Source organism: Chamaea fasciata, unplaced genomic scaffold, assembly GCF_029207755.1.
Source record: "Chamaea fasciata isolate MVZ Bird 193981 ecotype frontalis unplaced genomic scaffold, bChaFas1.0.hap1 SCAF_1, whole genome shotgun sequence".
In the NCBI taxonomy this organism is placed as follows: domain Eukaryota; kingdom Metazoa; phylum Chordata; class Aves; order Passeriformes; family Sylviidae; genus Chamaea; species Chamaea fasciata.
In genome coordinates this window covers 79,828,783-79,847,035 of record NW_027094086.1, presented here as the reverse complement: position 1 = coordinate 79,847,035, position 18,253 = coordinate 79,828,783, and the positions used below count along the sequence as shown (strand labels likewise).

The window sequence follows — 18,253 nt, the reverse complement described above, 5'->3', positions numbered from 1 at the left end:
GCCTGGCCTAAGTGCATGCACCCAATGTCACTGGATATCCATAGCTTGCTGTGCTATTAGAGCAGTCATTAATAAGGCAAGCTATCTACTCCTCTATCACATTTATTCACATTATAGTGACTACTTGGCAAATATTATAGCTAAAAACTACTAGAAATATTGTTAATTTGTCTGCATTCCTCCAACATGGAAAATACTGCATATTACTTAAATGAAAGTCAGCTATCATTTGTAGATCAGACACTGAACCCAGCCCTAATAGAACAACACAGCATTACCTAGATGTCTAGGGATGTGCTGTTTTAAGTGGATGGTTCTTACGTTGTGAGTCTGCAAACCTCTCAGGAGGCTGTTTCTAACAGAACTACACAAAAATATATAGTCCAATTACATGCAGATTGAAATTTTTCATACAGAATTGCACTTCCCTGATGGAAAATATTTATAGCATCTCTAATCTGTAGTAACCAAAAAGGAACAATTTAGAACTGGATGTGTCTACTGCATTTTCAACAGATTATAGGTTTATAGAAAAAGATATGTGGCCTAAGTAACCTCGGTTTTTCTTAGACCATAGACTGCAAAAAAAGGGAGAGATTATAAAAGAACAGAGTGGATAATTTTTTTTCATACCTTTTTTGAATTTTGATATCACCAAGAAATCCAAAAGACAAGAGGATAATCAGGAAGGCACAGACAGTGCAGTTTTAAAAACATAACATTTGAACCCTTCTAGTTTTAATATGAAGTTATTAACAAGATCAAAACCTTGCGTGGATATAATCCTGCATTGTTTATGTTCACCTTTTGCCTTTGACTCCATCTTTGATAAGAATAACAAAAATAATTTTACTTTTGAATTTGAAGTCCTGTTAATTTATTGGTAAGATGGGAGAGTGTAAACAGTCATTGTCCAGATTAAAAAAAAAAAAAAAAAAAGATTACACCGACTTGGCCAACACATTTTTTGATTGAGCTTAGACTAAAATACTGAATTTAAATCTTGGAGCAAGAAATATTAGAATATGAGAAAATTATACAAATAATATGAGGACATCACATACATTGTCTTTGTAAGAATATGTTTCTATCTCATGGATCTGAAAGAATATAGTTGTTTTATTAAAAACCAGAAAAATTAGTATTCCTGCAGTGCCCCTCAGAAATTGCCAATTACCAGTCAGTAATTACAACAAAGTATTTCAAAGTGTTCTATGACAGCAATCAAGCATAAGCTTCAGGTAAACAACAAAAGTGCACATAGTTCTGATGGAAAGCTCATCATGGTCTAGCTGAAAATTCCCATGGACATCAGTAACATTTAGATCCAATCTTTATAAAGGGAGGAAATATTGTCACAGTCATTAAAAGGCCAAGCAGAGGACTTGAGAGCTGCAAAGGGATACAGAGGGCAGAATGCACTGCAGAGCCGAGCCCCAGCTTATTTAGGATGCCTGAATTTCCTGACCCTCACCAGCTCCACGAGCTGGGCAATAGAAATAGGGTGGAAATGGTCAACTGTTGCTCAGTCAGGACTAATGTTAAACTATTACAAATTTTCTTTCCAGTCTCTTCACATCCTTCCCCCTGCATAGGGATCGGTATGTGCACAGAATCCACATTATTTGTATAATGTCCATGGGTATAAAATTTGAGTAGATAGATAACATTAAATGACAAAGCCAATTAGAATATTTATGTGAACAAAACTACCTAGATTCTTTTTTTATGTATTCTCTTCTGTGCAGAAGTCATTGGTATTCAAGCAAACAAGTGGAATAAAATCCATTTTGCTTTCAAGGTAAATGTCAGACAAAACAGTATTGCAAAATGCCAACAGATAGTGATTTCTATCACTAGTTAGATGAAAATACAGATAATATAAAGGGGCTTCTTTCTGCATAGGCTGGGAGAGAAAGGGGAAGTACATCTTGTTCAGCTACCAAAATGAGATTGAAATATAATTTTAGTATAACTTTAAATGAAATAAATACATTGTGAACATAGTGTTTATAAAATTACTACATTCCTTTATTAAAATAAAATAATAGATTAAAAAAATTGCTATACATGTGTATGTACAACATGAAAAATAGACAAACACAAATTAGGCACAGGGCAAAAAATCTTTGGTTTAAAATTTCAAAATCAAATGTATACATTAGCAATGTGCTGAAGAAGCCAGAACTTTAGAAGGTATTAGAATGTACATATAACTGGAAAAAAAAATCATTAAAATGTAAAGACAGAGGCAAAGTGGAAAAACTGTAGAAATGCAACAGGAAACTAACTGCAAGCCATTGTAGTTAGCAGAATATTTTTACTGACTTAGACAGCTTGGAAGAACGTTCTAAAATGTCCTGCAAATATTCAAGAGAGAAAAATATGAACAATATTATGCACACGTGGGCAGAGCAAATGCAGTTCATGGAGGTAAGAGAAAAAACCAAAACACCCCTACAAAGATTAATTGGTTATTGAAATTATGTCTTGTGTAAGTGATGAAGCAAAAAAGAATGGAATTAAAGAGTGCCTTACCACACTTAGCCCTTAAATGCATCCCAAAATAGAGACATACTGAAATAAATATGTTAGAAAAATGCAGAATACATTGTCTTTCAGAAAAAAAAAAAAATGTAAAATTATTATTTTATATATCATAGAAAAATCACTAGAAATGATAAAAAGTCACTACCTAGATTCTTATTTAGGCCACTTTTTAGTGTAGGTGTAGATAAAACCTGCATTAGAACCAGACAATAATTAAATAATCTTAGTTCACTGTATGAAAGAGGACTTATATCATTAAACAAGACAATAAATTGAAAGTAAGAATGCTATTGACTTGGTTATGGAGTATTAAAAGTAGGTGTGATGATACATAAAAGGACTTCACTGAACATAATTGGAGTAAACGAACATATTTTCAAATGTCAACAGGGAAAACAAAAAGTAAAAATATAGCTAGAGTAAGCACTTTTATTTTGATTACATTCACAATGATCACATCCAAATGAGGGAAGTTTCACACATAATATATTTTTCAACGTATTTTCTTTAATAATTTCAGCACATGCAAGCTGGTTTTAACAAAAGGGTTTTTTTGTATGTATTCAAGACAAAAAACGGATGACTCAAGACAAGAAATAAATATGTTTAACCTCAAGTTCATAATTTCTTTTTTGATGACTTAATGGCAGCTAATAATATTTTTTTAATGGTATGAAATCAGATGCTCCGCAAGATTACTTGCTTTCATTATGACACAAGTGGGAGGGGGGTTCAATATGGAAATTAAGATGAAGTATTTAACTTTGTATTAGATACAATGTATTCAATAACTGAACTGATTTTATTATTTCATATGAACTTACTAAAACATTTCATGTCACAATAGAAATGACAAGTGCAAAGCTGTTTTCATACTGTGAGACAATACCATAAAAGCTCATAAAATATCAATAGCAAAACTGAAAAGATTAACTGAAATTTTGAAATACACCAACTAAAGAATTTTTCTTTCATGGAAAATTTGAAAAAAAAATACTGGTAATGAGAGTAAATTATGGTGAACAATGCTGAACAAATAATAACTTGATGAAGATTAACAACTTTTCATTTTTGGAAGTTTTGAAGTCAAATGTATTGCTGGAGCAAATTACCTGGAGGTCAAGTCACAAGCTGTTACATTAAGGTGCATCATAGGCTGGATTGACTGTTTGTCATAAGAAGATATGAGATAAGCAAAAACTGACTAATGAATTTCAGAGGGAGAAGAAACTGCCTAGATGCTTTTTTCAGCAAGCTATTTTAAGGTGGAATGTTTATTCCATCATGCTTTATCCAGTCATTTGCTTTTCTCAAGAAAATCTGCAGTCCTTCTTGACTGCTTTGCAGTGAAGTCACTTTTAAAGCTTATCATAATCTCAATAACATAGAAGTTTTCCTAAAACTTACCTATATTGTTTATTGCAGTAGAAATGGTTAGGTGACATCAGATACCACTGTGGTAAATACCAATTTGTGTGAATGATGCTTATTCCCGGACAAATGTTATAATTAAAGTTTCACAGAAAGTAGCAGAGTCTCTTAAAATACATGGAGAACGTACTGCTCTTAGAAATATCAAGAAAAACCTTGAAATAAATGAAACAATAGATCCAGTGTAACATAGACTGTTTTCAGAATTGCTGAGCATCTATGAAACTAGCTTAATTCGTGGACCTGCTGATAGCAGCTCTGAAAATGTCAGATCCACGTTTCTTGAGCTGGGTTACTGGAAAGTGTTTCTAACAGGCAACCATGCTTCATCTAACAAATATATGCTCTGAATGGAATTTTCAACTTCACACACTTCTCTGAAGAACACTTATTCTCCTTTCCTGCACCTTTGTTGTTCTCAAGTGTTTGTATCTTCTCTCTTCTCCTTTTTCCTCATCTTCTCAGTGCTTTCCTCATCTTTTCACTTGCTCTTTCCCTTCCCAATACTTGCTTTCCTCTTATTTACTCTGCAGTCAGGTCACTAAAGACTAAAAACCAACTAATAAACATAAGGGAAACTAAAGGACATAGTGGTTTAAATTACATAGCATATTATTCTATGGTGTTTAATTTTATTTAAGAATAAGAAGAAAACTACTAGAAGCAATCATATTCCATAAAAGGGGTAACATTTTCTTGCATATATGCTTTCAACCACAGAATTTGTATTTGGACTAGCATCTCCGGAATTTTATCTTGGTATGTCTTTTCTCATTGACCAACTAGATCTGTAAAATCAGCATTTACATTACTTTCAGACAAATTCATTGCTACAAAATACTGAGATATAGTTACAGACAAACCATAAAGAGAGCTTCCCATGTGTAAATCAACAGGAAAATCAAACTTATACTTTTGATAAAAAAATATTAGAAAGGGATTAAGCAACTATCAATACTTCTCTGATGCTGAGAATACCAAAAGTCTTTCCTCACAAAGGGTTACAAGGCTGTGCTGGAATCCCAACGTGGAACATGGAACTCATGAAAAGAGAATGGTGTAAAGAAATTGTGAAAGTAAAGCACACATTATTGATCACCCTGTGTTTTTCCATTCTACTCTTTCAGATACATTCTTGTCCACTGACCTTTCAGATTTGAAGGCAGTCTAGTTCATATTTTCCAAAATATCAGCAATGCCTTTTGAAGTGTTGTGTTGTGTTCCTCTAAGCAAATATTTAATAACTGGAAGTCTCATCAGTTATTAAGAATGGTATTTTACATCAATCTCACTTTTTACAGAGACATGCATTCCAAGCAGGTTTAGAAAATACCTTAGGCAGTTTTGTTTGATATTCATATATAGATTCCATTTCAAAAGATGTGAATTAAATAAAAAGACACTACACTCTTTTCTCAAAAGAGGTAAAAGTGCATGTGGGTGAAATCAAGAGCAAGAAAATTTATTCCCCTTTTTTTTTTTTTTTTTTTTTTTTTTTTTTTTTTTTTTTCATGACAGGATATTTGCTGAAGTATATTTATCTTTAGTGCAACCATTTCAATCAGATCCGATGAGATTATTAGCATGCCTTATCTAGTTCTGGGTTATACTTATTAATAAAAAACAAACAAAAGACACCTCATAGCAAGCATCATCTTTAAGAAAAAGAAATAAAGGAGTTTATGTAGCTTCACTGTCTCAAAAAGTGCAAAGGTATAGTATAATGTTATGGCTCCCTCTTTTGGATAGCAGATATCTAGTATTCAATAATAAAAAAAACCTCATCATGTCCTTAGCACCAAAAAAATTTCCACTGGGCACTATTTTTCCGCCAGAACTCGCATAGAAATGATTATGAAGTCAATAAAAATGAGATTTTATAAGTTTCTTACAAAATACAAATATATCGTAGGTATTCATTTTTTAAAGTAGATATGCATCTCCAAGGTAGCTCTGTAGTTAGAAAATTTTTGAAATATTTCAAATATTAGTCTATCAAGTACCTATAAAACCTGGAACATGAAACTCTGATGAATTGTTCTTTATTTTAGCAGTGCTGTTAATGCAAAATAGAGAACAATAAAGTGATGATTGATGAAAACACCTAATCTAACTTACCCTCTGAAAAAGTGACCAGAAAGGAACAAAGTTTACTCTTACACCGTTATTGCTTCATTTATAACTGTGAGTGAAAAATTAAATGAATGGTCACTTGGGTTCTTCTTTTAGAATTTCCAGTATAAATGCAAGCTAGTTAATAATCCACAGATTTATATGCATTGGTTTGGGGAAATTTTTGAACATATCATTGAAGAAGGAAAATAAATGCAACACATTTAGAATAAAACAAACAAACAAACAAACCCCAACAAAACAAAACAAAACAAAACAATTTTTTTTTAATAAGTGGGAAGGGTGAGGAAAGAGTAAAACTTTTGAAATGCATCAATCCACACAAGATAGTGACTGTTGACAGAGGTTAAACTTCTATGGTTTTAGATATTTTTCCAATGTAAGATTAGAATTCGTTGTTGGTTTTATAGATATTGTTCTATTTAATTCTGAATTTGGATCTTGTTTTCTCAAGATTTGGAAGCATACCACCATTCTTCTACATTAATATTTAGTCATAGTTCCATATTAGATTCAATTGTCTTCATGTATATTTTTATGTTGCTGTGAGAAAACTGGAAATAAAATATTTGAAAAAAAATGTCTTTGGAAAATTCAGTAGCACTATTCAATAACTTCAGCAGCATCAGCTAGAAAGCAGGGTTTATTTCACTCAAAGCCCCTTCCTATTGATTCCTTATTGCCTTTATAAAAATATTGATGTTAAGCAGGCACATGTAAACAAATGGATTTACGGATTTTGTTTAGCATTTTCTATTACTAAAAAAAAAATATTCCTTAGCATTCATTAAGATGTTGAGCTATAAAATCATAAAATTAGCTGGATTTATATCAACTAACTTAAAATTATTATGTCATGATGCTCATTTTTATTACACCATTGCAGCATGTTTTCTCTTCTCAGCACCTAGAGCTGCAGCAGGACAATTGCATTTGATATGCTGGGTCACTATTATTCATTCTATTTATTAGTAACTGTTACTATAAAATGTTTATTTTATAATCAACACTGCAGTAATGAGATTTAAATGAAGGTCCTTCTTTCCCATGAAGAACTGCCTTTGGATAGTGCATATAATGACAGTGTTTCAGAGTTAGGAAAAACAAGGCAATTTAGCAAGCCTTATTGAAAATAGAAATTAGGCTATTTCACTAAGTGATGCTGTGTACTCCCAGCCATACTACTAAAAAAAATCTGTCTGTGATAAAGACTGCAGAATCAAAAAGATAAAAAGAGGGAAGAAATTCACTTGTACAAGGCATAAGTTTGTTTCCCATGAAATATCTATTCCTATTCAAACCAAGAAAAGATTAAAAGCCAGAGCCTGACACATCCTCATGTATAGATCACCTATATACCTTTTTGTCTTGTTATATGCTTGAGTTAATTTGTTTTCCATGAAGTCACCTATTTATGAATTTTCTTAGCTGTATGAAGCCCAAACAAAAATATTTCCCCTCATATAATCTTTTCCTTTGATCTTTTAGGAATGCAGGAAGGAAGGGAGACAATCACAGGAAACTGAGTTTATGCAGAAAAAGTTTTAAAACCAGACTATGCACTTCCATTTCAGGCAAAGCTGGACCAAAAGTATTTGACCAGAAGCCATAAAGCAAATGTGTTGCTGTATCAACTTTTTTCAATCAGATTTCTACTCTTTTTTCACTCTGAAACTGGAGCCATATACATGACTTCATGCAGTTATAATTTTGCTTTTTACTGACTTTTAACCAAAAGGACAAGAAAAATATAGGAGGCAATTCTGAAATGCTGTCTGATAAGTACTCTGTATATTTTCAATTTATCAAAATAAATCATATGAAAACCTGAGTGTTCTGGGAATTCATTCTGAGATACAGATTTTTAAACTCTCAATTCTGGTTCAGGTATTACTAAAGAAAATACGTCACATGCCATTTTAAAGCTGACTTGTATTTTAAGAGAAATAGACTAGTTATTTCCTTCTCTGGTAGCTAGAAACAAAAGAACGACATAGCAAAACAGATTGCAAAATAGTTGGTATAAGCAATAACAACTCCATTGTCATCAGAGCACCATTAAATTATTAAAGACATGTGCAGATGACACATTCCTCTTCCTTTAGATGCAGTTCCAGGTGGGTCTGAAGTATTTTGAAATTTCCTGCCATGGGAGCCACAAATAAATATGTTTAGAAACATATAAATTCTTCACTAATCATACAAACTTGAGGAGGGCAAATTCAGGAAATACTACAGAAGATCTCAAAATCTCATTGAGGAAAACTTTAATCAAATTTTCATTGTGAAATTGAACATGAAAACCAAACTGAGCTACTGCTCATTGTTCTTGGTGGGATTCTCTGTAAGACTTTCAAACACCAGAGGGCCACATCCCAGCTATTAGCCCTTGGGAGGGAGTATAATATAAAACCTTAGGGAGCAAAGAACAGAACAGGGCTCCATTAAAAAGGCATATATACCTAATGTTCAGAGCTATGTATCAGTGTGATACTCTTTCTTCATTTCATCAGAGGATGGGGGAACATTTTGAGAAACTGCTATGGTTGAAAACTTCTTTGGCAAGTTCCATGAAACACCTTACCATTGGCGTTGTGTTTGTGGCTGCCACATGTTCTGTGGTTCAATTTGTCACAGTTTTCAGGAAAAAAAGAGAAGGAGTTATAAGTCCTAAAGGAATAAATGCCACATAGTCTTGTTTATTTATTTATTTATTCATTTATTTATTTATTTATTTATTCAACCAGGGACTGAACAGATCTCATTTCAGTAGAGTGGGATTTCAAGTTGGCAGCCGCTTCACATATGCTACCAGGAATCCTAAAAATCTCAGTGTTGAACCTGCTGAAATATTCTTTTTTTTCTCTAACCTTTCACTTGAACTTCCTTGTTTCTTGAGGGTTTCAAGGTATCAAAAGCAATACTAAATTTTAAAAAACTGTTCCTGTAACTTCTTCCTGGTAGAACTGAAACTACGTCTGAGGCCCAAATGAGTGAAACTGTTAGCAATATTTATAAAGAGCACAATATTAGACACATGGGGTACAGGGGGAAAGCCGCTGTAACTCTTCAATAGGAGAGTCCTGCCTTACAGACCTCTTCAAGATCTCTGAGGTGTCATTAATCATATGGGTATCTTTAATCTCTTTGATATAATATATCTCTGCTTCTAGATGGCTTTTGAAAGGGTGACTCACCAAATGATCTTAAGCATCCATGAGCTAGAATTGAAGATCCCTGCATATATCAGTAATTCATTATGTAAGAATAATTTTAATTAAAGTTGGGGTTTTTTATTTAATTATTAAATAATAAAAGAATAATAAAAAATGTATCCATTTAATAGATTAAATGACAAAATCCAACAGGGAGAAGTAAATAATGAGTTTTGACATTGAAGCGTCTGTTTCAGTGTTCCACAGGGATCTGTACTAGAGCCAGTACCGAACATACCCATAAATAAACTGAATAGAAGTTTGAATACCAAGGTGAAAAACACTGCAAGTGACATTCAGCATGTGCTGTGATAAAGTCAATTTTCTTAATAGTGGCTAGTATGGGGCTGTGTTTTGGATTTGTGGTGAAAAAAGCATTGATAATGCAGAAATGTTTTCATTACTGCTGAGCAGAGCTTACTCAGGGCCAAGGCCTTTTCTGCTCCTCACAGCACCCCAGCAGTGAGCAGGCTGGAGGTACACAGGAAGCTGGAAGGGTTCACAGCTGGAACAGCTGATCTCAGCTGACCCAAGGGATGACCCAGATCATATGGCATCATGCCCAGGATATAAATCTGAGGGGAGAAAAAGAAAAAATAGGACACTCAGTGTAGTTTGTGTTCCCAAGAAACCATTAACTGTGATCAGATGTCGATGGGTCTTCTGGAGATGGTTAAGCACCTGCCTGCCCATGGGAAGCAGTGAATGAATTCTTTGTTTTCCATTGTTTTTCTGTGTAGCTTTTGTTTTGCCTATTAAACTCTTTTTATCTCAACTCATGAGTTTTCTCACTTTTGCACTTTTGGATCTTTCCCTGTTTTACCATATGGTGAGTGAGTGGCTGTGTGAGGATTAGCTTCCACCTGGGGATAAACCACCATGACACAGCATAATAAAGCCAAGTAGGTGTACAAAGGAATCTTATGGCTATGGTTATACTTAACACACTTCAACTCTGAAACTTTGTACTTTCCCATAATTTTTCAATGTAATTACAGACCTTAACATTATTTTAGCTTGTACTGACAGTCATTCTTCCAGAAAATTCCCATCATGAAATCTCATAGATAGTATGGGCATGGTAGACCCACTTTGGACTGAGGAAGGGGAGAAGAGAAGAAAGTTTAGCCATAGGGTTTTGTGCCTTGCTGTGCCAACCAATCTCTATCTTACAATGGTCTAATAGCTACAGGAGTTTGCCATATCTACATTTGAAGTCTATGCAATACAGTAAGTGGACAACCAAATGATACATGATGAAATTCTTATGAAACTATGTGAAATCATGCCCAGGGTATAACCCAGAATATATATTTAAAATTCTTACTACTGCCATTGGGGAATAACACCGTAATATGACAAGAGATAATACAGGAAAACTTTAGCCCAGGGCTGTGCAGTCAATAAAGAAAGCAAACTATGCCATATATCATGAAGAAATTAAGTAGAGAAAGCGATTAAGCTGCTGTTTATAAATGCATGAAGTAACTAATTATGATTGTCGATCTCAAGAGATATATAAAAAAAAAAAAAAAAAAAAAAAAGAAAAAAAAAGAGATTCAGAGGAGGGCTACGGGTGCAATCAAAAGTCTGGCACAGTTTTCACACCAGAAATAATTAAGCAAGCAGTCCCAGAGCTTTCCATCTTGGAAAAAAGACAGCTGAAGGAGAAATTGGTTTAAGTCCATACATTCATCAGTGGCAAAAAGAGTGGAGAGGGAATAACTGTTTTCTGTGACTTTCAATGGCTGTACTCGTTGCCTAATGAAGATGTCACTTATAATGTTCAAAAACAAACATTAAGGGTTTGCTCTTTTCACAAGATTGGTAAACAGGAGTCTCCTTGCAGAATATTGTTTCTCTGGAACATTTACATGTTTTCAAAGAAAACTTTGAGAAAGTAATGGCAAAGAGAATCTACTGGGGACTATTATCTTTAATTTGGAGACTAAGAAAACATGCAGAAGAAAAACTGTTATATGCTTCTCCACACTTACATGTTATCATGAGTGTTTGCATGTTTAAGACATCCTTATTTTTACTGTCAGGTTACTAACAAAATACGCACTGTTTTATTACACTTATTGTGACATTACTCATGCTTCACATTTGTATTTCATTAAAATGACATCTGAGTGAAAGATTTTTTGGTTCTCTGTTGGGGGAATATTTTTAATTTTTAAAAAGAGATTCAGACCTAGAAATGAGGAAAGGGAAAACTATCAAAATTTATATTTCTGAGATCTATTTCATTCTTGCAAGTTAGAGAATTACCATTTGTAGGTATTTTACAGTGTTTATTATGTAAATAGAAGATGAAACCTCAGCCCTATCAGACTCCTTTCAGACTATCTGAGATAAATTATTAGCAAAAAAACTGTGTTAAGGTTATACATTATTTCTGTGTACAAAAATATGTATGCTTTCAGGACTCCTGCTCAACTCTGAGAATAAGACTTTTCTAGATTGTGTGATCCTATTGGAGACAGCAGAAGGACATAAAAGAGGTTGATCTCTTATAAATGACAGCATTCAGCAGCTGCTCAATTCCCTGAGGAAGGAACCAGCAACAACGGGCTACAATTACATTCTGAATTTGCTAACCACCTTTAATTGGTCAGCAACTCAATTTTTCCAGTCCAGAGAAGTGAATGCATAATTCCTTGCAGGAAGTAATTAAATCCTTCTCTATAGGAAAAAGATTTCTTATGACTCAGATGTACACGAGCAAGAAAAAAAAAAAAAAAAGAAAAAAAAAAGGATGGCAGAGATTGAAGTTTTTAAAAAGACCCTGAGATACTAGCTTGAAAATGTCTTTATTCTGAGAAATTCTGGCTTGTGACAACCTCTTTGGCCATTATACAAGCTGTAGACTCAGGAAGTTTAGCAAGCTTCCATTGGGATACGTGCCATGCTCAGCAGATATGCAGAGATAGGAGGCACCAGATGTAGAATCTCAGAATGCTTCGTTAGGAGCTTGATGTGTGACCAAAATAGACTGATACATAATGAAGCAGCAAGAAAAGAAATTTAGAGAAAGCGTATAGTCCCAGCTATCAGGAGAACTGGTAAGTCCTGTCATTAACAGTGTTGCCATAGGTGAATCACATCTGTTTCATGCAGAGAGGATAATGAGAATCAATATGTCTGGAAAATAGGTGCCTATGCCTCCAGATGGAGTTTGGGTCTGTATTTGGCAGATAGAAAGCTATGCTGCTGAAAAAAGCTTAAACAAACAAGCAAACTAGAAAAGTCTAACTCCCAAAAACCCAACAAAAATAAATGTCTTAATTTTGATACCTGCAGGGTATCAATGTCAAAGTACAGACAATCAAGTTATGAGTGACAAAACATGAAACAATCTTAAAGGGGAGGAAAAGAGAAAAAAAATTGCTTTGAGGATAGTACTCATTTTTCCTCATATTTCTTAAGGATATTCTTTAAAACCAGGAATATGATGAATGTGTTACAGTTGTAAATAAGGTGTGCTATAAAAACTTATAATGCAGCTTCATTTTATGATGAGTGAAATTGTGTTCCCTGTGGAGAAAAATCAGTACTACAGATCAAAGGGATATCTTCAAAAGTCCTTGCTTTAAGGGTTTACAAGTGCTATATTTCCTTGTTGCCCTCATGCTGATGAAAAGGAGATCCTGTGAAAAAGTTCATTATTGGAGAATTTTTTTTTTTCCAGTGAGAAAATTCACATTTCACATATGTAATCTTGTGGCCTGATGCCTCTGAAGCAGATACTTTAAAAGTCTCTTTTAGCTTCATTGATACCATTGCTGAGAATTGAGAGACCTTTTTACAATGGGTTGGGAGTACTGCAGGCTTCGTTCACTGGCTGATGGAAGGATGGTTGGAGGACAACTAGTCTAGATAGTTTCATCTAGTTTCATCTGCTCCTCAGAAAATACTTGCTCCAGAGAAGGGCAGATGATATTTTCACTGCCCAGGGAGAGTTGCTTTAAACCACATCTCTGCCTCTGCACAATTCAGTGGGGATTGTCCAAATACAAATCAACACATTCTCTTGCCAGATCCACCCACCCAGGGAATTTGAGTTGCTCACTGTGACTGCTATTGAAAGGGTGACTCAGGCCATGATGAGGTGAATTTGGATCTATATCTCCAATGTAGAGACCCAAGAGTCTGGAATAACTCTAAAATAAATGCTAAATCTCTCTTGTCACAGCAGGAGAAATGTTTTGCTTAATGCACCTACAAACCATAGATTCGTTTGCCTAAAGACATTATCTCAATAGACCTTCCAATGCAAAATGCTATTAGTTCAAATTCCCTATAATTTTTATTAGTATGAGTCCTGGAGCTATGTAACTAAGGGAACCTGCACTGGAACCTGCACAGAAATAAAGAATTGCCTTCAGCTGTTTCCTGGCAAAATTTTCAAATGAGCTTATCTTCACTGTATGCAGTGCTGAACAGATAAGCAACCCAATAGCAAAAAAAAAAAAACAGTTCTGAAAATCTATTCTGAAAGGTTTGCAGTGGGAATTGCTGAGTGAGAATGTGTTTCTTTAGTGTGGCCCATGTTTCTGTGCCTGAAAAGGATCTGGGTACTTGTACTCAAAGAATGGGTGTTCATCAGTCAAAAAACCTGTCCTTTAAGCTTTGGGGATCCCCCCAAACTTACTTCAGCTCTCCCAGAAATAATTTCTTGATTGCCTCAAGTTTAGTCCATATGCACATCAGTTTTTCACATTTAATCTTTTCATCCTTAGCCCAAACCTCATCTTTTTCATGACTAGGAAAGAGGGAAGAAAAAAAAAAAGGCTTTTGGGCAGAAGAATGCCAGAAAAGAATGCTGTTTTTAGAAAGTCATACATCCAGAGACTATATTCATGTCCACAGCATGACTGCACTCAGAGAATATTTGAGTGCTGCAGCCAGAGGGAAGCATGTGCGTGCATTTTGGGATATCTTTAATTAGTTGGGGAAGTGATAAAAGTGAACCTACAGTGGCACAGATCCAGCATCTTCCTAAATCTTGGTATTATCAGTGTCAGTGTGCTGTTTATAGCACAGCCTTTTGTTGCTACAGCTTCACCATTCTCAGTGCTCAGTTTAGGTTGATAAAAGTTGCATTCAGATATTTTGTTTTCAAAAAAAGGCTGACAAAGCCAAGGAGACTCCTTCCATGGATGTATGCATGCAGGCTACACAAGAATTATATTTGCTATATCCTGTTAAAATACATACTTAGTTTAACAGATTGGTTGGATCATCCTGCACGTTAGTTACATGTTTCTTATGTAGAGATTGGAGTGCAATATGAAGCATGGCTTCCGCAGTTCACTCTGCTATTTTTAGCTGTTTTAGCACCAGATCTTTTTCTTTTAGAACACAAATTTTGCTTCACTGTTAACAAATGAAACAGAATAATGTGGGATATATTATCAAGTGCCGAAGGTTAGCTTTTCTTCGTGTCATGCTTATGAGTGACTGTGCTGCACTAATTAAAAACATTGCCATGGCAATTGCTATAGAAACATTTAAATTGGCATCATCAGTAACAAATCCGTGCTATTGATCCTAGCAAGGCTTATTTCACACTGCACCTGAAGAATCTAAATAGAATATTTTGCATTCAAAAGGACTTCAATAGATAATTTTTTTCCAGTTGTTACTGTGCTCAGGAGAATATGTTTTTCATACAGAGATTATACATTTACCTGGAACTATTGTAGGATTCTGATATCAAATTCCTTACTGCAAGGAGAGACTGCAATGGTTCTACGCTACCACCGCATATCCCTCAAACTATACAAAGGAAAAAAAATACCTTTTACTTCCACTCAGATTCACTGATTTGCAAAATGGGGAAGAAAAGGAGGTTCTCAGAAATGTTTGACATCAACATGTTTAACACATGAATGCCCCAACTTAAGAGGTTTCCAAGATAACTAAAAAGAAAACCATTTTCTATTGTTCAACAAGAACAAGAAGTTGACATTTTACTGATTAAATGATGGGAGCAGAAATGAAGTGAGAAGAGATTGTATATAGAATATTGGTCGGTTGCTTGGAAGAAAAAAAAATATTTTCTAAAGATTTTTGCTTCTCTTAGAAGAAAAATCAAATTAGGTGTTTATCATAATCTTCAGCAGACACACTGACCCAGAGTAATAAGTCTTTCTTTACACCTAAAAGGTCCAGTTATTGCAAAAATAAAAAGCAGGGAAAAAATGGGTTGTAGCTTCAGTTTTTGTTTTTGTTTCTACTTCATTCTTGACATTAATGATTCTACCTTTCGACTAGGTAGTAAAATCCTACTAATTATCAAGGAACTCAGTAGAGGGCAGCACTACACAGAAAACCGCCGGTTTAAAGCAATCCCAGTTTAACTTCTGCCCTGGCTGGGACAAAATGCAGGAAACTAGATTCCTTTCAGAAAAATTCCTTTCCTCTGTGAAAAACTGGTGTTTGCACAAAGGTAATTTCCTCTAACAGGGTCAGAACATCTGTGCACGGTGCACTGAGTTCCTTTGAATTGATCAGTTTGTTTTACTTTTCCAGAACATATCAGAATCCTTTGTTTCAATATTAAACTCCACCTTCTGCGTCTATGGAATGCAACTCCTGACCTGCTTGAACAGCTGATTGTGAGACAAGATGCATAAGCCAATGACCACCTTGAAGTATCTGAGTAAAAAAAAAAAAAAAAAAAAAAAAAAAAAAAAAACAGCATAAATCCCTTCTGCATTTAAATGACTGTTGAAAATAGTATCTGGATGCAAAGGAAAGAAGGCAGTTTCAGGAAATTAAAAATGTGCAGTTTTGAACTAGCAAAAGTGGCACACTTGAAATTTTATTTACATTTCAAGTTATCACCAAACTGGACACACAATCATACATCTCTAAAAGGCCAAATGAAAATATACTGATGTCACCCACCTTTCTCTGTTTAAAAAAAAAAAAAAAAAAAAAAAAAAAAAAAAAAAAAAAAAAGGTAAAATCAAAGCAGACTAAATAATCTGAGTGCTAGATCTGTCTAGGTTTTGAAATAAGGACATTTTGAAGTGAAAATTTAAACTGTTTGGCATTTTTTATTAAGTTCTTTTTCACTGCAGTCTTTCAAGTCTCGGAGGTTTATAAAAATATTTTTAGGATTTTTAGTAGTTTGATAGATTCACTATGCATTAAAATTTCACCAAATATGCATGCTATTTTTAGGAATTTTTGCTCGGTTTATGGTTTGTTACATTTTACTGCAGAAAAGATGGTAGGCTCCAAGATATTAGAGAAATAAATCAGTCACAACCTTAAATATATAAAACCCCCACAGTATTTATCAGAATAGTTACATAAAAACATATAGTTCGCATCAAGGCAAAAGTAATCAAATCCAGAATTTGATTAATATGAATATTTGAATATTATCATTCATAATGTACAGAAGAGGATTCTTGAACTGCAGTCCAAATGCAGATGTGAAAGAGTACTATTTGAGGACACATCAGCAAGAGTATTTCCAGAAAAGATAAGAGACTCAATAAGAGTCATAGGACAAAGTTGTCTGACTTCTGAATACAGTATTTCCAAATGTTCCTGTTGCTTCCTACTTTCGTTCTGCAGTACCTTAATCAGGATCTAAGTTACAAAGCATGAAGAGGCTATTCAATCTGCCTCAGATGATGCAGTGGAATGGACTTGAAATACAAATGATGTCTTATGGTCTACACTAATAAATAGCTTTATTCAGTGATAAAGCCTACTTCAGTCTAATATTATACAAGGAATTCAACTCATCAAACTTAAACATGGATAGAATATTGTCTGACTTTAAGTTTCTTTTTTTTTTTGCTCTGTAGCAAGTAAATTTCAATCACAAGGCAATCATCATGTACTAAACATGTTCTTCAGTAATATCAAAATTTACTGGTGTTAAATTAATCACAGGAGAGTTGCACTTTGCCCCTTTGCCTGCAACAAGAACATACTGAACATTACAATGGCAAAAAAAAAGAATTCAAAGAAAACACATTCATGAATGTATGCTAAGATCTATGTACCTTCATGATTTTATGCAAATTAACTTAATTTACTTAGTGCTTTGATTCTTCAATTAAAATGAAAAGCAAAGAAAACAAATTTTCCTGCATGATATACATGATATTCTGCATAAATATGACACCTATTAAGTTGTTTTCTTTTTGTTTTTCAGCATGATCTTAGAGAGTGATAAATATTCCAATCCCTTCACTTCTTGCTCAACTAAAACTTTTTGAAGTAACTAAAATGCTTAGGCTTTGATCCTCCTTCAGGATTGCTAGTTAAGACACTGAGTCCATACAGAATATCATCATTTTAAGACGATTTCACACAAGGGCACAATTTCAGTAATTTAATCATCAAGGCCTTTAGAGTACAATTCACTCAATGTTTTCCATTAAACAGTCTTGGTTCTCAACTGACTAATAATTTTCACAAAAAACATCTTATTTGCAAAATGAGCTTTTGTACAGAAAAGACTCCTTTCCCATCTTCTATAAAAATCCCAAACAAATAAACAACAGAGTGAAAGTAGCTGTTGGTAATGTAGGGTTGCAAAAGGTGGATAATTTTGTATGGTTTGTTTTTTGTTGTTTTTTTTTATTATTATTTTTTTTTTTTTTTTTTTCTAATTTCAAGACATCTGAGTGTTGTGGCCTCACACTACTATCACTGTTAATGGAGCAGGATTCTCAAAGAAAATGTCCTTTTGCTGCTGAATTGTTGTCCTTTAATTTCTGTAATATACAATGGCAACTCAGCTTAAGATATCCTAAAGCAAAAGCAGACTTAATGAGAAAACATTTATGGAAAAGACTGGGACATCAGGCACTTCAGTTGTACTGCCAGATAAAGAGTATAAGATTGATTTGGTTTGAATAAATATTGCTTACAACTTCCAAAGAAAA

At 34.0% G+C, this 18,253-nt stretch overlaps 1 protein-coding gene across 2 annotated transcripts in view; it reads left to right on the top strand.

The window, feature by feature from the left end:
* CDH9 (cadherin 9) overlaps window positions 1-18,253 on the top strand; it is a 101,004-nt gene that overhangs the window by 11,159 nt on the left and 71,592 nt on the right. The window lies entirely within an intron of this gene.